We start from the raw sequence: 24128 nt of genomic DNA on the forward strand, positions 1-24128 counted from the left end.
GAAAATCCCCACCTGATGATGAATTAAGGCTGCCCTTAAGGAAGCACAGGCCAGTGTCAGGGAACTGAGTGTCTAAAAGCAGATGTTTAAGGTCAGAGTGAAGGTCCTGATAGTTTTGAAGGAAGGGGGGGAAAAAAGAAAAAAAGAAAAAAGAGGTTTTTCGAAAGGAGAAGGGAAAAAAAGGACTAAAAAAGAAAGAAAAAGGAAAAAAAAAAACAACCCAAAACAAACCACCAGCTTGGAAGTACAGCTATTCAAAAAATCGGAATCTGCAAATAAAGCAGGGGAGGACGCCTACCTCAGTCCAGGGAAACCTTACTTTAAACTTCAGGAGAATCTTCAAGATTGGAACTTAAGGGAAAAGTCAGGGGCATTGGAGGGTTAGTGAGAGCAACTTTGTGGCTTTTCCAAGCCTCACCTATGCATTGCACCAGCTCATCAGTGAAAAAAGGTGTGAGCATATGTATGTAGATTTCCACAGGCACTGCGCCCTGTCAATGAACGTAATAAGGAAACTAGCGATATTCTGCATTGTTGTTTACACGGTGGAAAAAAAATGCAAACAAAGACTGAAAATGAAATCTCTGAAACCTGTTTACAGTTATCAGATTGGGGGAGTATGATGGAAAGAAGGCTTTTAGGTTTAAATGGTAGACGAAACGGAACTCTGAGATAGAAGGATGCATTGTCCATTCAAGTGCATGCCTGAAGGATGGCAACACATTTCCTAAGACTGAAGACAATTAAATACAATGTGATGAAGAAACACCTGAGAACAATACATCTATTTCAAATTCAAGTGAAGTAACACGTATACTTAATGTCACGGAAGAATAAGGAAACGAAGATAATTTAGTTTTAAAGTCGTCCCCCCCCCCCGCACTTCCCCCCACCTCTTTTATTCCTAGTGCTTTTTTCCTGGTGAAACATCAATATCATTAATGTCATTAATGTCAAAACACCAAACGTCAGAACAGTCAAGTCATTCTTTTTTGGCTGTAGATTTTCCCCCCTTTCTCTCGTCTTGGAGGGGGATATAGGTTTATGGTGTTCTTGAGTTACAGCTAAGGAACAAAGGAGGGGGGAATAAGGCAGGAATTGCGACAGGAGAGTCCACATTTTTCAGGGTTTCTTCTGCCACTGTTTACTGTCCATCCTAACATTTTTAAACCTCTCTGTTTTTCTGTCTCTCCCTAAAAATAGTACCTATCGAGGACGGGGGGGGGGGGGGGGGGGGCGGGGGGAGGGAAAAAAAAAAAGGCACTACGGGATGTTAACAGTTTAGAAGGAACCCGGGGATCGCCACGTAGATAGGAAAAATCGAAGAAGGTTAATTCCGGGAGGCAGCAGCAGCAGGTTTGTGGGATGTGATAAGAGCGGAGCGCAGCGCGGGCTGGGGGCGGCGGGCCGGGGGGCGCGGAGCCGTGCGGGGCTCCCGGAGCGGTGCGGGGCTCCCGGAGCCGTGCGGGGCTCCCGGCGGCCCGGCCCGGCCCGGCTCCCGCTCCCCTCTCCCCTCCCTCTCTCGCTCAGCTGATCGCCCCGAAGAGTCTCGCCTAACCTCTCAGCTCCTCTCCTCCGGTCTCGGTGGACCCCCCGCCCACCTCCTCCGAACTTCTCCTGCAGGCACCGTTACATAGTTTGGGTTTTTTCGAGCCTCCTGTTGAAACCACAAAAAGCTCTTGATAGTGACGTTACATTTCAAAGAAAGGGAAGGGGGAAAAAAAAACCCTCAAAAACCCCTCAGCCTTTTCTGTCCTTTACCATCTCCAGCCTTAGCCCTAAGGAAAACTAGTTGGCCTGGGCGAGACGGAGCTGATGGGGGCCAGAGCCGACACTGACCATTCTTTAATAGACAAAGAAATCGTAGCCCAAACCGGGCTGTGTTACACCACGTCTCCCCGTCAAGCTCATTTCACTCCCTAAATCTGCGCTGCGGACACACAGGGGCACAAGGATCTGCATAATTACAGACATAGCCGCTCCCCTCTTTATTAAACCGACATAATTCCCTAATAAGCGTTCCCTTCCCCCACCTTCTCCTCTCCCCAGACCCCAACCCAAGGGAAAGGGGATCCATGTCTTTTTACTGCGTTCCCTAAGTCTATAGATGAGCTCAGTTTGAAACGAGGTATTACAAGATTTCAGTGTTACAGACCCTTTATCTGAGCTACAGACACTTTCAGATCCCCAGCCCCCACCTCCTCTCCTTTTTGTTGTCTCTTCTCCTCCCGGGGGCTATTTGACAAAGGCAGTGTGTTAACTAACATTTTTGTTTAACTCAGCAACTTCTTTTCAAAACATACTTAAACCTGATAGCAATCTCTTGTACTTTTTTTCTTTCTTTTCTTTTCTTTTTTTTTTTTTTTCCCGAGATGAAATTGACTCTGAACCCAAAGCGTTTGGCTGTTATTAATAATTTCTTTCTTTGCAGGTATCATATATACAAATCTTTTGTTAATTTACAACGCTCTTCCCCACCACCCCCCCGCCCCCCGCAAAACATTCCACTACACACTTAAATCGGGAGGGGGGGAATGGGGGGGGACGCGAGGAGAGGAGGGAGGAGGGAAAGAAAACAAAAATCCCCACTCTGATTCCTGGAAAGTTTTGTTCGAAAAAGAAATAAAACAACAATAACATACTGCATTTCAATTCTGCCTTCACTGCCCCAGATCTGGCATTCACCTACTGAAAGTGCGTCTAACGAGCAGTGATCTTAGAGAAAAATCACAGCCGAATAGTATAGTAATCTCGCTGAGATTTTGAGCTAAATAGTGCCGATCCCGATTGGCTTTTTCTTCTTGTTGTCATTTTGGCTGGAGCCGTACAAAAACGCGCACCCGGACATTACTATAAATAAAAGCGTTCCAGGTCTAAGTCTGCTGCCGGCGTTTCCTCCGGAGCCTTAACAGCCCTTTTTCAGCTCCTTTCTTGGGCAGATCGCGGGGATTAAATGCCCTGAACCTGAGCTCCTGGCCTTGGATGGGAAGGGAAAGAAAAAGGGAGAGGGAGAGAGAGAAAGGAGAGGGTGAAGGAGCCAGGCGCCCTCTGGGCTTTCAGAGGTCAGCGCTTTGACAGTGCTCTGACCTCCCTCCCCTCCCGGCAACCACCCCAGTGTTTATAAACAAAAACAGTCAGGACTAGCCCCAAACAATAGCAATTCACCAACTTCACAGGCACTTCACTAGCTCTTATGCAAATAAAGGAAAACGACCGCTTACCACCGCTCCCCCCCCATCCCCTCCAGAAAGCCCAAGAGCATATTTCCAGCAGTGATATATCCAAGGGAAAAATTTTACATTCTATCCTGGAAAAGGACAAAAAGGGACTTCAGAAATAAAACGGTTCTGGTAGAAAGACAGACAAAAAGGAGAAAAAGCCAATAAAACTACCGATCTTACTGCAGAAAGAGGAAAGTTATGAAATATTTATACCTAAATCCAGCAATCCACACTGCCAATAAAACAGGAATCTTTGTTGTGTAGACAATATGCTAAACTACCTCTGCGACAAACAGCGATTATAAAGCAACCAGAAAAAGTTATTTTCGCCCAAGGAGCCAAGTTTTCAAAGAAAACGTGTGGATTTTACAGCTAAATAAAAGCCACCACCTCTGTGTTATCCGTAAAAACTACACATAAATTAAAAGCACCGTTAAAAGAAAAAAAAAAAAAAAAAAACTTCCAGCAAGCAAGCAGCACATCTGATCTGACTTACAAAAAAAAAAAAAAAAAGTATAATTAAAACCATCTTTAATTACAAAAACCAGCAAGCGAAAACTAAATGAATCAATGATTTCTCCCCAAAATATTGTCCACCAAGGTATAGAAATGACAGTTCTATAGTCCTGCATTAAAGCATAACTGAAACCCCACAATTCAAGAATTGATTACGCAAGAAGAAAAAAAAAAGCAAAAGAAAAAGAAAAGGTCCTAATGATTTTCAAACTTTTGTTTAAAAAATGATGAAGATCAGGAAAGGTAGGAGGAAAAGTTAAAGGAAATATACCTCAAGAGAAAAAAGACCATCTCCTTTTCTTCTTTGTCTATCAGTCTCCAGTTAAAGCATATGGAAAATGTTTTCAAAATGCCTAGATTTGGCACATTGTCATTGCAAAGAGAGGAGCGCAGTGATGCTGTTATAGAAAATGGGAAATAAATTCAGGATTGGGTGCTGCCTCCTTCAATGCGGATTTATCTAAGTTTAATTTAATATTCCGCAATCACTGTATGATCGCATATAATTCACCAAGATTTTTAAGGGCTTTGCCTAAATATGTTGACCACAGGCACAAAGTAATTTCATCAGATTATTTCCTTCTTTTATTTGTGTTTATTTTTCTCATTAGAAACACTTTAAATTGCAATTGTAAATAGTAGAAATGATGGAATATTAGGTTTGGGGTGAACAAACGCTCAGAGAAGACATTAGCTTTATTAAAATCATTCAGAACGTAAAATCAAAAAGCACAAAATGGTTGTTTGTAAAACACTAAACCTTTAATCGATTTATTGGCATTCCAATCGATTAGATAAACGGAAATCTATAGTAAACATAAAAGCATTTAAAATATTTTTCTGTCATTTATAAACAAAACTTTTCTTTTCAGTAGAAAAAAAATTGTTATCAAACGACTAACAGGAAATTCTTCAGATATCAAATTACGATAATAAAATTATTTCCACATGGAAAGGGATAATGACAATGATGATAGTAATTATAATAATGAATAATTCAACAGCCCTTTGACATATATGGAAGAGCCTGGTTCAAAAACAGCTTTTGAAGGGGGCTACTTTTAGGGGATTTTTTAAATAAAATTGAAATTTGAGGCTGAAATGCTTAGATTAAGTGATAGTTTAGGTGCATGTGGTAAAATTACGTTAATTTTTTTCCTGCAGTTTTTAAGGCAGAACTGTTCTCTTTGACATCACCCCTTAAATTTAGTTACCTCTTAATAGTGGTAAATAAGTATGTAAATATATAAGCTAACCCTGAATTTATGGGGAGAAAATTTTGTCTCCACACCAGGGCGATGGGAATGGGGACCTTTTACCTTGCAATTTAAACAATTTGCCTAGCTGGCAGAGTACCTTCCAGATTACAGAAAAATTGTGCAAGAAATAATGTATTTGACCACTTAAGTGAAAGAACACAATTTATTTAGGGGTGGAGGGTGGGGAACTGCAAGCCGGAGAAATGCAGCAATCAGCTTGTGGCATTCTGGCTGCGCGAAGAGGAAGTGTTGCTGTAACGGGTATTATGTTTATTTGATAAAGAAAATCAATGAAAGTGGCTGTAAAGTAGTTAGTGAGGCGTGTGTTTGGGACTCGGGTTGAATAGTGACTCCAGCGGTCTGGTCGATGAGCGCTAAGAGCTCTGGAAATCCAACCTAACCCTCCGAGTGAGCTCTCTCTCACTCACTGCTGCACCTTCCCCAGGCTGGGAGACTTCAGCCCTTGTCTCCTCCCTCCGTCTCCTTCCCTCTCTCCCCACATCCCTCCCTCCGTCCCTCCTTCCCTCTCTCCTAGTTTTCTGCTCCTGCTTTCCTTCTTCCCATCCGCTCCAACTGTTCCCTCTTCCAGGTATATTTGTTCCCCTCAGTCTCTCCCATTGTCTTTCTCTCTCACTTTCATTCTCTCGCCCCATCTCTGCCGTAGCTGTTTCCTCCCGGTCCAGCTGGTTCTCTAAGCTTCCCTGTACTTTTAAAACCTTTCCCCTTCTTTAATTCTCTTCCTCTCCTCCCGGGTATAAGTATTCCTAAGTCTCTTTCCAGCCTTTTTCCTATCTGTCTTCACCAGCCAAATTTATCTCTTATTTTGGATTGGTTCCTCCGGACATGTGCTATATTAGCAATTATCGCTACTCATTTCCCTTTCCCTTTCACACACCCATGCTGAAGGGATGAGCACACCACGCTCTTTCCACAGCTGAAATATTTTAGACATTGGCTAATCTTCAGTGGTGCTTTACATAAGACCTTCTGCAGCTATTACCCCCTTTTCTCCCGCTATTCTTCATTCCCTCCAATTTACAACAGAAATGTTTCTCCTCCTTCTTTTCATTTCCTACTTTACAATTTCCTTTGGGGTTTCTAAATAGTAGTATGTCCTTTGCATTTCCCTACCCCCATCTCCTTCACTGTCTCACTTCAGCTATTTTGTTTGCCCGGTCGCTTAGAAGAATATTTCTTTCCTTAACAAGTTTATCTCCCTGTCTTTCAGTCTCAGCCTATTAAAAAAAAAAAACCAAAAAAAAGGGGGGGGGGGGGGGGGGGGGGAAGAGAGACACCGAGAGAGTGGAAAAAAAAGTTCAGCTCTTTTCAGCGAACTAACTTGGTTGCAAACTTCTGGTTTGGATTATGTGTCATTATCTATTTTCCCTTATCGTATCCCCCGTTGCCCTCCCCACCCCTCCGTCGCTAATAACATCTTTAGTGTGGTCAATGTTAAATATGGCAGATCTCTGAAAAATGCCTCCTCTCGAGCTCTCTGCTGGAATTCATTACCCGCCCCGCTCTCCCCATCGCCCCGTGTCCGCGGAGCCCCCGGCGCGGCCGCTCCGCTCCGCCGCCGGGCAGCGCCCCCGAGCCGCGCTCTCCGCTGCGGCGGCGGCCCCGGCACCGTGCGGACCGGCCGGCCCCGGGCTGCGCTCCGCCGGGCCCAGGAGCAGCGGAGGGGGCGGCCCGGGCGGGGCGGGGCGGGGGCGCGGCCCCGGGGCCGGCAGGTGCGCGGGTCCCGCTCCGGAGGGCGCCGGGCGCGGCCGCGGCAGCGTCCCCGCCGCGGGAGGTGCCCGGCTTTCCCAGCCAGGCTACCTGCCCTTGTGTGTCTGGGGCAGGAGGTGGGGTTTGGAGTCTGGCTCTTCTTGCCATTTTCTTTTTTTCCTCCTTTCCCACCCCACTTTCTTACTTTCTTTTTTTTTAAATCCCTTTTCCCTTGCTGTGTCTTGATTGTCTGGAGTGGGATCTAGATGAGGGATCCCCCCTGGCGAAGTCACTCATGTGCTGCTGGCTGTGACACATGCTACGTGTGTCGCCTTTGTATGGTCGTGGTTGGGCCACATACACTTAGCCTGCAGTTTAAGGATTTGCTTTCGTGTGTGTAGAACACGTTGTATTCCAGAGTGCTGGAATAAAACGGGATTTCAAAGGGTACCACTAGAGTTGACATTTCAGGCCTGCTCTGGGTTTTATATAAACCTTAACCAGAGGAAACGATTGTTCCAGGTTAAATGGCCCCAAACTTTCCTTTGTTTCATTAATTGGGATCTTCTGTTTAGTTCTTGTGACAATTCTTTTAAAGAAGCCGGAGGAATAAATCTAATTCATTAATTTCTTCCATACTGACTGAAAGGTTTTCGCTGTTTTACACATGGCTGGAGTTACGTTTAGACTTACTTCTTGTCTTTAGGTTACATACATGAAGTGAACAGAGGGGGCTTGATCCTGCCAGTCCCCTCCTGAGTGAGTAAAACGTAGGTCTGTCTCGTTGTTAGAAACTCTCACTGCCATCAGGGCCTCTGTTTGGTGTGATACCTGATAAAATGATTTTACCAATTCCAGGCCTCCATAAGGCTACCCAAAACAAAAATCATATAATTCTGATTTTCTAAAAGCATGCTATATATTTTTTAGCTAAGCCTCTAGTAACTTTAACTTTCTTCTTTACTTAAATGTGCTTGAGGGAGGAATGATAGCTTTTACATTAAATGTTTCATAGTACTGACAGAGGCACAAATGGAAATTCATATTTTTTACAGTTTCAGAGAAAATACAATGCACAAACAAGGCAAACAATATAATCCAGAAGTCTTATTAATTAAAACCCAATGTAGGAGTGTACATTTTACAAATATTTGCCTGGGAACTTGGACTCTTAAATTCTGTCAATATCTCCATCACCTCTGAAATTATTGCTCACCTATATCCACAGTGACCCCAAATTGTCAGAGAGAAAGCCTGCAGTTGTAAATCCACACGGGGCTACAAGAGGATTGCGATTTATTATAAAGCAGAAATGTTACTGAAGGCAAAATTGGTGCCTATTCCCAAGTCCACACCTGAAAGGAACACATTTTCCAGAAATAAAGATGTTACAGAGGATTGTTTAATAATTTTTTTTCATGAGATCATATTAGGTAGACTATATTTTTTCTGGATTTTAACCAACTGTGAATGTTTTTTAAAAAATGTTTAAAAATAACAGGGACAACTGAAATTCAATACCACCTTGAAAAGATTAAAATATTTACTTAGGCTGCAGACTTTGTGCATGACAGTACATTATAGAATAGTCAGAATAGAGAGACAATTTTTCCTTCTTTCCCCAAAAGGATCTAGCTTGGTACAATATTCTTCCCTCCCGCTGGAATGATGTTAATGAGTGCAAAAAATATTCTTGATGTAATGTAAAAGAGGAATTGAAGGACTGTTATAAAACTAAATTTAAAGGTATGTTTTAATACTCTGAAAAACAAATACAGAATAATGTCTTTTGCAGGGAGATCTTATGTACCATGTGGAAAGAGCTTATTTTAAACAAGTGTGTCTGTACATTCCTTCAGATAAGAGTGTGCACACTGTCGTTAAAATCATAGGATTTTTGATCTATGTTTCTGCTTATTTTACAAGAAAATGTTTGTAATATAAGATATGCATAAACAAATTCAAAGAGCATCTGAAATTTATTCATAAAGAAAACTAAAAAAATTTAAATGCTACTGATTATAAAGAAGTGTTTGTAAAAGTCCTAATTCCTAAAATAAACTTGTGAATCTAAAAAGGTGCTAACCTGCATACACAATGTACACAACTTTCCCCTTTCAATTCCTTTCTAGTGTCAGGAGGAACTAAAATGAACACACGAGAAGGATTTCACTCTTTTTCTCCTTAAGCTCCTTTAAAATTATCTCTTCACAGAGACACCCTGAGAAATTAGAAATACCCTAGGAATCAGTATTTCCACCAAATAATTATTTTGAAAATGAATATATGTGCCATTTTCCTTTGGTTTTTTTTCAGTTGATAATTGTGAGTATTGTCATCAGTAAAAAGGGAATAAAAACTAAGACTAAAACATATTGTAAGGCAACAAATAGATGCTTTTATATTTACAGTAAAATATTTTCATTTTCTTTTAATAGGAAGCCTTCATAAATTACTAAATCACACTTGATCAAGTTAACAATGGAGTTACCTATGAGCAGGTAAAATGCTATTTTCTGCGTAAGATTCGTACCTGAACCCCTCCGACACTTCTTATCTCTTTTCTACATATCTTTTCATTAACATAACACTATATAAACTTTTATTTTGAGACTATTATAGCAAGTAAAACATATTTATCTGTGTATATTCACCAACACACAGAATCACTGATCTGTTCCTGTATCATACAAAAATTCTTGTGTATAGTTACATATTTAGAAGCATACGAAGGTCTGCTCAGTGTTTAGTTTTGGCACAGTAATTAAGGTGTCAGGATTCAGATATGCTTTAGTGCTGAACATTCAAAATTTAGCATTAGAGCCCTTGGTTCATCTACAACAGGATGGATACTGTGTTTATAGAGTTCATTTTTGACCTTACCTGAGTAAGTACTTTAAGTTAAAGTATGAGATGCACCTAGAGGGGTAATACATTGAGTTTAATAGGAAGACAGTTAATAACCTTTTTTCATCCTCATGCACTATCAATCATGGCTGTCACCAGTCTGCTGAATCAAAGCAAAAGTGTTCTTCACAGATGACTGATTAGAAACGCAAAATCACAAGATCCATCTTCATGGTCACTTTTATTATAGTCATTTTTAAACTGACAGCAACCTGCTCAGTTTCAGCAGACTGGGCATCACAAATAGTGTCACTCAGTGCAGCTAAGCATGAGAAGATGTTGGCTGGATTATACTTAAAAATAATTAGGCCCAAAGCCTTTTGTGGAATCAAGAAAAAGGATTTTTGTGGTTCTAGCCCCATCTTTTCAACACCAGCAGTAGCCTATGCTTTTACAGTAGGTTACTATTGGAAAATGTTTTCATCCTTCCACTTCAAGTGAATAAATCAGTTCTGGTGGCCCTTGGATACCTTTTGTAGGTAATGTGACCAGTGAGTTTTGATAGAAGCCCTTGTAAGCAGAGGCTTAACATTGCATACTGCTATTTGTACAGTGCTGTGATGAACTGCTGGTTTCCAGCCTTCTGAGGAATATTACAAAAGCTAATTACCTTGTTAACTAGATTTGTTTCAATAACACTGTCTCCTGTTCAAATAAACTAGTGAACAGTTCAACAGTTTAAGGTTATTTATAAATTGAATGGGCTTCAGCAAATTTAAAATCAAAATGGTGTAGGTGAGAGGGGGAGGGAGAGAAAGGGAGAGAAAGGGAGAGAAGGAACACTGGTACTGCAAATTGTGATCTGTTCTTGTGTGTTTCTGGAATACAGTGAAATCTAATGTAAGTAAAGGCATTAAGTAATGCTGAAAAATGAAAGCTGGTTTGTTTGGAGGTTTTTTGTTTGATTATTTTTGGATTTTTTTAAGAAATATAAATTGCTATTGCCTCTAAAGTGTGCCTTTCCTGTGTGAAAACTATAAGATTGGTTCCTTAATGTAAATAAAATCCTTTCCCTCTACTTAACGCTGCTTAACATGAGTAAGAAAATAATAGATTCTGATTTGGAATTTTGATTCAAGGACTGTTGGAGTGAGAAGACGGCCAAGACTAATTCTGAAATTAGGTGGAAGCTAAGTTGGCCTCCCTCAAAACTCTTCAAAATCTTTACTGGTTTTTAAAATCTAAATTCCACTTCATCTTGTGAACACAAAATAACATATTGCACCAGCTGAGCATTGTTTCAGAATTGTCTTTAGAATTGCAGTGAAATTGTGCATCTGGTTTGCCACTTAATTTTAACCCCCAAAAGGCAGTCTTAATAGCAAGCCTGATCTGTGTAGCTCTGATTCCTTTAATACAACTCATAGGACTCCAAGCTCTGTATATCTAAAACTTTCCTTTAAAACACATTTGGTAACTCTGAGGGATTTAGTGGCTGCAGCGTCGGATCTTTCTTGCAGTGCCCCTTCCCATCCTTCTCTCAAACTGGAGGGCAGGACTTTGGTCAAGTAGGGCTCTTCCAAAAGGGAATGCTCTTCATTTCCACCCTCAGACCTCACTTTTGCTTTTAGCACCTGTCTATAAACACACGCACACACACAGAGTCAGTGGTGACTGACTCACACTCAGTGGTGATGAAATGTTTGCCTGCACAGACATGCAAACACACATAAAGAACATGCTACATACGTGTTTTTAACACTGGCTCACAATCACTGCTCCCTGGAGGGGTATGCTGAAACATGAATGCCAAGCTAATCATGTCAGGAGAATATCTTCATTTAAAGTATCTTTAATAGTTTTGTAATATTTCCAGGTATTAAAGAGACTGAAGAAGAAAAGCAGGAAGCAAAGTAGGCAGTTTTATGTCCAGTTGAGATTCACATGCTCTGCAAGCAGTTTGATTCCCCTCTTTGCCACAGTTAATGCTTATCTTAAGGATATAATTAGCATTCATAATATGGTCCCATATAAAAACTCCATGTTTTTTGAAGTGGTTTTAACATGCATCTCTATTTTCTGATGAAAAATTGATGCACTAATGCTGACTGACATCTGTCTAAAAATCAGACGCTAAGTATGTCTGAATTTAAATTTCTGAGCATTAATAAAAACCTAATCAAGCAAAGAAACTAGCAATGCCTACTGATAAATAATATAATCATATTTTAATAATTATGCTTTCAGGGGGACAACAATATTTTTCCCTATTAGATATTTTAAATACTATATTCTAGACATAAATGGCTAAAGAAAGTTGGCTGTAAATTATTCCTGTACACTTTTCTGTGTAGTAAGAACAAATTCTAAAGAAATCTTGACATCTGGAAGTAAAACTATCTGCATTAAAAAGAAAATAATGGGCTACAAATGCTTTCTAATTTCAGGTACAAAAGTTGTTTTTTCTCCTAGATATTAAATAATATTAATCTACTTTCTAGGTTTGTTTTCTACCCAGTTACCATTTTAAGACTGTACGGGAAAGGTGATCACTGTAGCTTAATTTAAGCACATAGTAAATCCATGCATCTCAAAAAATGAGCTTAAAAGGATGAGGAATGGTAAGAAATTTTGTAGGGTTTTTTTCCTATCACAATGAAAGGGGACAGAGGTAATAATTACTAAGATATTTTTTATTACCTTGAGGAAACAGCTACATCAAACTGACTTTGTAAACTTTTGTAATGCATATGTTGTTTTACTCTATATGCTGCATCTTCCCCAGAATGTATTGTTTGTTGTATGCTTATTTCCTGTCAGTACATTTGCTTATCCAGAATATTTATTACATATTAGTATATAGAACAGAGTTAACTTTAAAAGGGTAAGATTTTTAGAAATTAACTTTGAATTAACTATTTTTCCATCTACAGTTCTATCAATTCTTATAAGACATGACTGAAGTAAGTACTAACAGTATTGAGGAAATGTTGCAGTAGAATAATTGAAACATGTTTAAGTACTGATTGCATATAAATATCTTGTAAGATTTACCAGGATGTAATTTATATAACAAATAAGTAAAGGAATTTACATCTACTTTAGTGATTACTAATGTAATTGGTGGGAAAAAATACTTAATGTGTAGGCACATGCATGGAAGACAGCAGCTGAAATACAGCATAACTTTTATCTCAAAAAAGCAGATCTACCCAAGTAAATAGGCCAAAGAGTACCTGGAAGGTTTCTCTTTCCAAGTACACTTATCATAAGCATATATCCATGAAAAGTACCCATCAAATCCTCCAACAGCAAAGCAGAGCACTGCAGACAAGAACACCAGGAATTCTCATACCGCACCTGCCTTTTTGCTGCTTGAATATGCAGCTATTTCTGTCCTCGCTGCTTTTTAATTTTTTTCCCTTTGGTTTCTGAAATGTTCCTTGTAGAAACTTAAAAGGAGGAAAAAGCTTTCCTATGAGCATCAGGTTGCAGTAAATGTGTGCATGTGAGAGAGAGTGTGTGTGCGTACAAAGTTGTATCAGGAAGGCCAGACTCGTCATCTTTCAGCGTCTGTCTCCTACCTGGGGCTCAGAACCTCGGCTTTCAAGGGGAAAGAGCAGGGAGCAGAGGTCATGCAAAACATTTCTACTTATATATTCAAATTACCAGTATTTAGGATGAAGATATTGTCTGATAACAATATTCCCAGTTGCTCACTAGGCAGACAATTTTTACCTCCTCTCAAAAGGTATCGGTATCGGTACCTCTGTGTATCAGTAAGTCCAGATCATTGCTCATCAGGACTTAAAAAGGATTCTGCATTTTTCCTCTGTGCTTTCTAAAATATTGACCTCATAATGTGAAGTGGGGATTTCTTTTTGTTGTCTTTTTATTCATCTTTTTTTTTTTTTAATCTTTTTACTCCCAAACCTCTTTTTATTTTCTGCCACCTGCAAAATATAATAGCCACAAATCCCTGCAGGTTGTCTTTGAATTTATGCTTTATAAGAGCAACACTTTATAGGAAAGATGTAAATATTTCTTTGTCAAATATGCCAAAACCAAGTATTTTTCTTCCAACAATTAGAAACAATACCTATTTATTTACTACTACTGAAGGATGCACAGAGAAGTTTTAATATAAAAATCAAGGATATGCTGAATACAATAAAACAAGTGTGCAGATTGAAAGCAGCAGAAGAAAACTATTACAGATTGAAAACAAGAGAAGAGCTGTCTTATTTCTCAAGTAACAGATTTAGGGATAAGCACATATACTTTATTTTTTTGTGTATCTTTTATCTTTAGTTTAAATCATGGTTTAGATCATAGTCTGTTAGGCTAAAAGGAAAAGATTATTTTTGTATAAATGTCCATCTAGGATTTTGGAACCCTGCTGTGGAATGCAAAAGGGGTAAAAAAATCCCCCAAATTTCTTTGAATAGTTTAGGTGCTACAGTAGCGATTTTTTTTTTTTTTTAATATTTGATCTTTCTCTGTAGCTGTATTTAGGCCCTGTTTTCATTTTTGTAAAGTACAGATTTTCCTTTTTTGTAAGCTGTTCTCCCATAGTGCATCTTAGTTTAATTCATTCTTAGCAAAAGAAACACCCAGGTTCAATCTGGAGACCTCCTTCCAACATAATTTAGCTGGACCTTTTCTTAGTAAAGGTTTTCTGGTTTTCATTTTCACTTCATATTCTCAAATAAAAGATCCTTTGTTGTCTACCATTTGATTGGACTTAATGAAAAACACTCCATTTTAACTTAAGAGTATTTCCCTTTGAATTTATTATATTTAAGAACACTGTCAAAAATCAAGCATTTAATCTCAGGTTTTTATACTTAGAATTATATTGCTATCATATGGTTCAACGAGGTGATGTAGAAAATATATTGAATAGATTTCAAAAAGAAAAGTGAAAAACTAGCCTCATTTTAATATGAAACTGAATACTATGGCTAATGTGCAGATTGGGTATGGTAGTTGACTTTAAAGACTAACATGTGACAGGGTGCCAACAGCTGAATTGTGCAGTATTGACTAAATGAGGTTCACTGATTTGTATTGAGGCTAATATCTTCTTTAAACAATTCCGTGTAAATTGTGCGTATAAAGTCATTGGAAGCTATTTCTCAGGACAGCCTCGCTGGCTAGCTACCTGCTGGAGTGAGGAAGATAATCAATAGAAAGAAATAGAGCTGAGCATGAGACTAGGAAGCTTCAGAGCAGTTAGTGCTGATAAAAGTAGATGATGTCAATATTTGGGAATAACACAACTCTAGGATAACAGACAAAAGAGAAGTGCATATGTTGTAGAGTGTTCAAACAGGGGCAGAATTAATGCATAAGTGGCAGATGTTGCCCCAGGCTGCAAAAAGACATTATTTATTCCAGCTATTGTTAAATTCCTAGCAATACACCGCTGCTCTATATAGTATATTAAAATTATATCTGGCAATGAGGGAGCTGGAATACTTTTTACCTGAGTCAAAATGCTCAGATATAAAGAAGCTGATGCACTCAGATCATTTTCCACACATTTCCTTGACCTCATAAGGACAAGCCTGTGTCAGAACAGAATCTTGCAAAAACAGTGATCAGTGGTCTCTAATTAAATGAATATTTAAAACCAATATTTAAAAGAGTAACAAATCCAAAATGTAATGGCACATTTTGCCAGAAATCAATTCTTTTCTTGTGAAGATGTTGACATCCTTGAGTCCACCCTCTTCCCCCTCCCTTTTTCTTGTGTTTAAGTATTATTGAAACAAAAAATTCCCAATGCTCATTCAAATTTATAACATGGTGAATGTTTTTAGCCATGGTGTCTTTATTGGTAGTGAAATATTGGTATATTTTTGCTAATTTAATAGTAGAAATCAGTTTTCCTCTTGCTGTCAGGCGATGAATTTTTGTTCTTCTATGCTGATCTCTCTGTTGATGTATTATGACATAGTCTGTCAACATGAACAGATACGTGAGAGGGAGATTGGGTGACTGAGACATGCAACCTGAATATGGCTCCTCTTCAATTTTAAGTGTATTATCATGTTTGGATACAGTCAGTAGAAATGTATAATTTTTTTTTTCTCTAAAGAAAGCTATTATTTTGATGTAATTTAGGCAAAAGCAAAACAGGTGGACTATGACAAGGTCCTAAAAGAGCAGTGAATGAGGTAACTCCAAAACATATGCACTTGAACTTAAAAAACTTTCACTTCTAAGTTATAGCCCCTTAAACTTAGCATTTGCAAAACACAAAAGTTTTTGTGTAAGAACAACCAATCCAGGCTTATCTGATTATTAAATGTTGCTATCTTTTCTTTAAAAAAAAATTAAATAATTCCACAAGCTTTACATGGTTTGTTGTCACAGATGTTTTTATTGTTTGGTGTTAGATATCTGGATTACATCAAGTAGGTGATTACTATGTCAGCTAAAAAGGTCAAGTTCCCTACTTTTTATTTCAAACCATCATAAAGAAACCTTTCTATAATGACACACTTGTCTATTCTGTAGATCTCCCTCTACTCATTTTAAAAAAAGCTTCTATCTGATACATTTCTTAACACATTACATTCTCTTAACATTACATTCTCTTATGAAAGAGATTTTCATATTTTGATGGTTAATAGTGTCAATATTCATTCTTAAGTGAGATACCTGTGTACTGAAATAATTATTTTTTTCAAAGCAAATTTCTTATCAAAAGATCATATTTTATTATTAAAAATACACGATTTATTGCATAAAAGTTGTTAGTATTAGAGTGATGTGCCATAAAAACCTTCTTAGATATTTTTTTCAGGTTGCTATTCTTTAGTTGTCTGATGTTGCACCATTCCATCTTAAAATTACAAGAATTCATAAGGTTGCTGTCTAATACTTAACTCTAAGGAAATCTTCATTTCAAATAAGCATGCATTTTGATTTCGGACATAGTAAAAAATCTTTAAAGATATATACATCAACTAATTTGTTAATCTTGTGCCACTTTTAGCATTTGTCACACATATAGACCAGGAAATTGGCTCCATCTCATTCTAGCTCTGTGTTGAATTAAAAACCTCTACTGCAAAGAAGAGCATGATGTGGGGAAAGAATAAATTTAGTTCTTTCCTTAGTAATGCACATATATTTCCATACATTTCACATCCTAAGGGAGCCTGTGAACGCATTCAATAAATACAAAACTGTAATTCCAGGAAAAGAGAATTTTTATATTATAAATTTCAGATAGTACTTTGTTCTTAAAAGATCTGAAATTACAAACATCATTACGTTTTCTATTCTTTTACAAAATACAGGCTAGAGAAAAAAAATGGAAAGGCATTGAATTTTAGGGTCATCAGTATTTCTGAGGGTATTAGTTGACTTGGAACAAAAAATATATATTCTACAACGGCACTTGTAAATTAAGAAAATTGTGTCCAGCCCAACTAGTTCTACCTTATGTATGCTGAAATCAAAATCATATATGTAAGCATTTATATCAAACTATTGCCTATCTTCACCTTATATATTAAGGTCAGTGAAAAGAGCAGTTTATGGATAAAGGGCAATAATAAAGGGGTAGCCTTTAAACATGATTAGTTGGTGTCTATTAAAGATGTGTTAAAATGAAATATATACTGCAGGTGAAGGAAATTACTAACTCCTTTTAGGATGATGGACTTACTATATGGGTATTTCACTATCCCTTTAAAATATTTGTGAATTTGACTGCATTCTGAGGAGACAGAGCAATGTGGTAGATTTATGAGGGTCTGACGGAAACAGGGCTAGGAAAGATTATGGCATACTTGTTTAGAAAAACTGAGAACTGAAGGGTCCTGATTTACACTGACATATATCTAGATGAAACTATAGTTTGCAAATTGCCTAGAGGAGTTATCTTTTATTAAGTGTTTGATGGGTACAGAAATGTACCTATCTATTCTATAACAGTCTAGGAATACCAACGCAATATTTGCAAATACAATTTCAATATTTTTAGATTTTCTTAAATATTTTCATTTTTATGGTCACCTCACCCAACCCTGTGCTGAGCTCCTGGGACTACCTAACAACCCATATGGTTAGAGTTTTGTTGCATTATTTTGAATTCTTGAGATAGCATTGTGCTGAAATGTTCCCTGCACTGCAGGAGTAGGAGAGATCAAACCACAGCTTAGGCACTTTTTACCTTTTTTAACAGCTTACCAACATATGTGACACTCTCTGCATCTTAACAGTTAGAAAAAGGTGTTAAAAACCCCAACGTTCACAATTAATGCACTTCCAAAGGCTTTCAAGTTCGTGACTACACTGTGATGCCATTACATATGTTTAGTTTGAAATTAGGCAAGGAGCAACAGACAAAGCATGCAGTTTTACCAAGCACTGTAAGATTTCTTGCAAAGAAAGCCTGAAAGACGGGTAAGTTTTCTACTCAGATCAACTTTCCTTGTTTTATTCTGACTGATACAAGGTAGATGACTTGTCTAGGAGGAGGAGGTGGGGGGCAGGTTGGCTTTGCAGGATAATTTTTGGTACATTAACTCCTCTTCCTTGAGGAGATGCTACTTTTTAATCTTATTTTAAATTATTATTATCATAGGGAAAATCTGTATTAGTCACTACAGTCCTAGTCATATTTTATTAATGCAATTAAAATTGGTGTTTACTGATGCTTTAGCAACAAAATGATGAATTTAATATCAATTTAACGACAGATGATGATATGCATCCAAGTTTTGTCAGCATTTTTTCAAGCCAGGTGAATGCATCCTACAAATATTAGGCAATATTTTGCATAACAATCCACCTATTAAATGGGAAGTTTTGTCAAACATGTATGTGCAGTTGGTCACCAATTATATATATACATTATTTTCCACAAAAATATGGAAACAGGATTAGAATATTTTAAAGAGTTCACAGGCTTCTAATAGTGACATAGTACACATTATCTGTTAGTGTAAGCTTTTGATCAGCAACAGAGAAAATAAAGTTTATGACCAGACAACTATTTATACTTTCATTATGAATATATGTTCTGTGCATTAATAGCTTTAACAAAGTTTTTCTAGTGTTGTACCATTGTATGAAGAGCTGTATATTTGTGATAAGCCACATGCCCTGACCCATTTTCATCAGTAACTTGCATGATTTCCTTAAATCATTAACTTATCAGATCTGGGTAGGGATGTCTGGATCTTTCTGGATGTTTGTATAGTGCCTAGCATAATATAATGTGTACTGGAATATAAGGAAATAATTGGCACTTGTTAGTTACAAGCAGCACTTGTTAGCATAGGCTTTCTAGCATGCCAACAAGCAATTAACCTCAGCATCAGTCAATCACCTTTTCCTAGTTAACTCGCATTACACTTTGAGGACAGCTGCCATCTTCTCGTGGAAAAATACATGCAACTGTGCCCCTGACTGTCATGCGAGTTTCAGACCAGTGTAACTTTATTCTATCCAAAAGAATTAGAGCTTTCTAAACAGTAGGGTAATCAAGAAAATTATTTTTCTTCCATGACTGTAAATTAGGAGTAAGTGCACCTAATTCATCGGTGCTGCATCTGTTTAAAACTGTGGCACCGAAATTGGAATCAATCTTTTCTTTCTGTACCTAAGAGGTGAAAGTGTAGTACTGTACATAAGTCAATCAATGCAATGATGTTGCTTAGCAATGTAAATGCAAAAGAGTAGATTGCTGATGCCAAGAAATTTGCACCCACGTATTGCACCTGTCAGTAAATGGGAGTTTGCATTGCAACTGCACTGCAGTGTGGAATTAATGCCCTAATTAGAGACTTCTTCATCTCTATTAGGTATGCCTGACAAGACAATATGGTGAGGTTTTCCTATCAGCTCATCATTGCTATGGATGGCAGGAGTAACTGGTTTTGTTTGTTTTTACTATTTTTGCTTGGGGGTTTTTTTTTTTTTTGGTTGTTTTTTTTTTTTTTTTTTAAGACATAGCAAACACTTCAAATCAATTTTTGGTAGGAGTAGATGACCAGAAGAGAGTTTCTGTGTGCTATTTGTGTAGAAGAGAGAGGTTGATGGTGGGTTAATAAAACTATTTTTTCCCATTTCCCTACACGTAAGTGTGATTTTCTTGGAAGAAAGGTATGGAAGAGCTGAACTGTGATTTAAAGCACATCATTTTATTTCAATAGCAGGAAGCAACTTCCATAAATGACAACTTTTTTTCTTTTGATAACTCCAGTAAAATACAGAGATGACACCTGTATGAAGCATTATTTTTAGAAAGAGGGACTGGGACACTTCTTCTCCCTTGACTATCAAAATGACATATAAATATCATTTCTTTTACTTTTTCTGTGAGTTTTGTGACTTGTGCCTTGGTGTGTGACTGCGATGTGCTTTTTTTGTTGACAGATGTGAATAAGGTATAGAGAGTACTAAATAAAAGCTGCCTGGTCCAAATAGGCAGCAATATGCAGCACAACTTAAGGGAAAACAAACAAAAAATCCAAACCAAACCAAAAACCCCAACCAAGAACAAAAACTCCCCACAAAAGAAAACCAAACCCAACCAACCAACAAAGCACAAAAATAAAAAAAAAAAAAAAAGAAAAGAAGAAGAAAAGAGATTCGCTGTAGACTTATTTCATCCTGGTCAGTACATTAGGGAATAAACTGAAAAATATGGAGTATTTTTCCAGTGAGTGATGAAAACAAAAGAAGGAGTGGGTTGAGGCCTGCAAAGTATTTTAATTTAAGAGTTTTACATATTCTATTCTGAATAAATCTTTCAATTATGAATTGCTGTCTATCCAGCTTAGGTACGAAAACCGTAGAATAGGAGTTTCTTTTTTGTTTTACAGAAGTTTAGCTTTTATTGCTTAACATTTTCCATGTTTTGCTGACGGAAATTCTTTGGGGAATGTTTAAAGAATGGACTTTTTAGTGGATTTCTTTGGGGTATTCTTTTCAAATAGTCACTCTTGAAATCATCCTGAGGCATCTTTGGATCTTAAGTCACTTTATACTGTATTAAGTCACCGTCAAAAGTTCCTACTAGTAGCTGGGAATTACCTTAGTGATATTAGCCACTTTTCAAATATAAAATCATCTATTGGTGAAAAAGTTCTATGATAGCAAAATATAACTAGGTTTAACTTGGTTGTTGATAATACGTTTTCTTCTAACTGTATCTTTGTTATCTCTAAATACAATTTTCATCTTGCCCTAATTTTTTAAATGTTACATAAACCTCATGGTGCAACTGTGGTAGAATAGGAAGCTATGGGAAGCTATTTTTCATGTGTAACTATTATGTGCCTTAGGAGAGCAAAATGTTTTTGACTATATTTCTGCTTAAACTATTAAGGACACTACTGGAAAAGTTCTTAAAAGGAAACTGGATTATTTGGATTAAAATATTTTTTAGTGGTCTGATAATTATGTAAGGACATGAAGAAATGTGAAGGGAAGTAGAACCATGTAAAGCAGAAGGGAGTGTACTCACTGGTAAAAATGAGGTGAGAAAATGTAATGTTTTGGTATAAAACATGTTTCCTGGTAGTACTTTTGCTGAAATCAGCATTATGAAGCAGACCTATGATGATAATTAGTTATGTAAACTCATAGTGCAAACTTGCAGTGTGTTGCAAGCCTGGTAAATTTTTTAACTTTGTTTTTTTTAGACTAACTGGTGATTTTACTCATATTTAAAATGATAGATACAGGGAGAATAGGACAATTCTTTCTTTGTTTTGACTCAATAACTGCTATTGCTTTTTTTGCCTGGTGAGTTAGAGAATCATTTTGGCCATTTAACTTGTATCTGCAGTATGTTCATGTAGTGCAACATAGTTTTGCCTCTTGGTTATTAAGACCAGCCATAAAAATCCATTTTAAATGGTGACTTAAGAAATGTATCCTTGTCAATAAACATGAATTTGTAGCCTTGGTCATCTCTGATGACTAAAATATATGGTCGCAAAACACGAAATCGTATTAATTATTCAGTATAAGTGCTCTATTCTGACACTTTTTCGTACTTACACACACATTTTCTTTTCCTAGGTATCTTTTTAGTGCTGAAATGGACACGCTAATTGTGAACCACGTGGTCAGGAGCTCCTTCTAAAATATGCAGCAGCACATTTACTGGAGTTTAACAAGCTGTGTGCTTTAAGGCCCATGCTGCCTGCAATCATGTGAGCAAACCTTGCAAGTCCCAGTGCCAGCTCGAGATGCAGCAGAGCCCAGAAGGGCAGCCCTGGAACAGCCCCCACCACTGGCAAGGCACAGGGACGAGACGCTGACCTGCGACGGGAGCAGAGGCCTCGCTACCAGCATCGCTCACGGTTTCGCTTCTGGCAACGTACATTTCCATTTTTCTCAAAGCTTCCACGTCTGTGTCATCAGACAAAGCCCCACGAGTGGTGGCAGACTGTAGCTTTCATTTTCAAGTTTGAAGAGAAAAAATTATTTACATGTCTAAGTCCCAGAACTGGCTGTCCAGAGGTCACTCTTTATTGGCCACTCTTATGAACCATTAGGGCTTCCCAAAGCTCTAAAAGAAATGGGACACAGTCTGGGGCAGAAAAATCTCATTGTTTAAAATTTCCTTAAATTCTATTTCATTGTATTATTATTATTTTATTCATATTATTTTTGTCCTACCAGAGGAAGATGAAAGATGGGATGTTTCTATCATTGCTTGCATGAATGACTACTTAAATTGACTGTCAGAGCTTGCAGGACAAATCTTTGACCCTTCTTAAGTTTGTTTTAAACTGAAGGAAATTATCTTTTATTGATTAGAACTTTAGGCTATTTTAAAAGGAAAATTATTGATTCATGCATGAATTTTATTGTTTAATCAGCCTTCTATCTCAGTATTTATATATATAGTTTTGGTTACAAATTTAGGAAAACGTTTAACTATGTGTTTTAATGCTGGACTGCCTTTTTTTTCCCCTTTCCTGTTTAAGACATGTTTTTCTGAATCAAATCCTTGAATTTAGTGACAATTAGTACAATTTCCAGACACATCAGCAAGAGTTTCTGTACTGTGTGGGAATGTAGATGTTAAGGGGAAGCACAAGTAATGACTTTTTTTCCATTCACAAAGGAAGCACTAAGACATCAAGGTTATTCAACAGAAATTAATAAATGCAGCCTGGGAAGTTATTATTTTTCCAAACTGTGAGAAGATCTCTGAAATAATAAAGATAAAATGCAACAAAAACCTGGAGAAATTGTCTAATTTTCTTAAAAAAATAATAGGAAACAAAAAAAAAGGCATTTCACAGTGAAGAAAATCTTCAGGCAGGGGAAAAAAAGATTTTTTTGGCAGAGTGTTAGGGTAGCTTGAAAGAAAAATCCAGGGACTGTTCTTTGCTGCTACTTCAGAAGCGTGTTGGGCATTTAATCTTAGTTGCCCTGTCTGCAAATAGAAGATGATAATGCTCTTTTTGCAGTGTTGTACAGTCTCTAGAAGTTTCACAATGAAAGAGGGAAGCATTTCATAGGGTATTTAAAATTGCCTGTTGGGCCTCATGTTTTTTAAATAAAAGTTTAGACTACACATCCTGGAGGAGATGGGTCTCTAGGGCAGTGCAGGCAATGTTTAAGTGGGGTATTTTTTTGTTTCTTTTCATTTTTTTTTCTTTTGTTGTTTTATTTTTTAAACTGTTTAATGGACTGATTTTTGGTATCCTCCCTGGAACATGCAGGTCTCTGGAGACTGAGAGAAATGAGGTTTGCTGGGAATAAAAGAGGCTTCTTTAGGAGATGCCATCATCATCAGAATTCTGTCATCATCACAAAAACTTGAAATTAGTATGGCCCATATCTTAGTATTTCAGCTACTAAACTTTCAGCTACATTTTGTCTGGCTAACATCTTAAATGCCATGGCTTTCCCATTAGATAAGCAGGCTGATTTCATTACTATTTCTTGACAGAACAAGATTAAAAAAAAAAAAGACTTGTGAATCTCCTGTAGAGAATTTTGGTGACAGAAACAGAACTGCTGTTATATGGCCGTACATATTTTATGATACAGAAAAGGAAATCAACAGGAAATTAGTAAAATTTCTACAGGAATCTTTAGAAAATCTATGTAAATATAAAATACAACAAGCAAATGGCATCTCCACAGTTTATTCCGGCAGGACTAATCACATTTATTCTGACAATAGGCAAGGAGTGTGCCCAGGGTGGTGTCTCCTGATGCCTGCCCCATGTTGCCAGCCTTTGGTTCTGCTCTGAGGGTGGCTGTTGTCACCACAGAGCTGTGCAATGGCACTGTGCAGATTTGTCCTCTGGCATACCCCATACCTTGACCCTGAGTGTAGCTCCGTGCTCTTGCAGTCAGTCTTGAAACGTGCTCTGGCCTGGAGCAAGGGCCCAAGTTCATAGGGCTAGGGACATAAGAATCCCCACAATTTGACTCCTGTCTGAAACTTTCAGCATTTATGGTAGGAAAGGTAATTAACAAAGCAGATACAGAATTAAGGTGTTTTATCATAATATCAAAAGGAAGAGTGCAACATTTTTCTCTTTAGGTAATCAGTGAAAGGACAACAGTGTCTGTTACC

General features: G+C 37.7%; 1 long non-coding RNA gene across 1 annotated transcript; it reads left to right on the top strand.

Annotated features, from left to right (window-relative positions):
• The first annotated feature begins 1292 nt into the window (after positions 1–1292).
• LOC128942688 (uncharacterized) lies at positions 1293–22592 on the top strand. Its single transcript, XR_008483632.1, has 2 exons — positions 1293–1356; positions 21605–22592. It is a non-coding gene; the product is annotated as an uncharacterized LOC128942688 (long non-coding RNA).
• The last annotated feature ends 1536 nt before the right edge of the window (positions 22593–24128 follow it).

Source organism: Melozone crissalis, unplaced genomic scaffold, assembly GCF_028551555.1.
Source record: "Melozone crissalis strain CALT ecotype California unplaced genomic scaffold, PUWL_Pcris_2 ptg000042l_1, whole genome shotgun sequence".
NCBI classification, from domain to species: domain Eukaryota; kingdom Metazoa; phylum Chordata; class Aves; order Passeriformes; family Passerellidae; genus Melozone; species Melozone crissalis.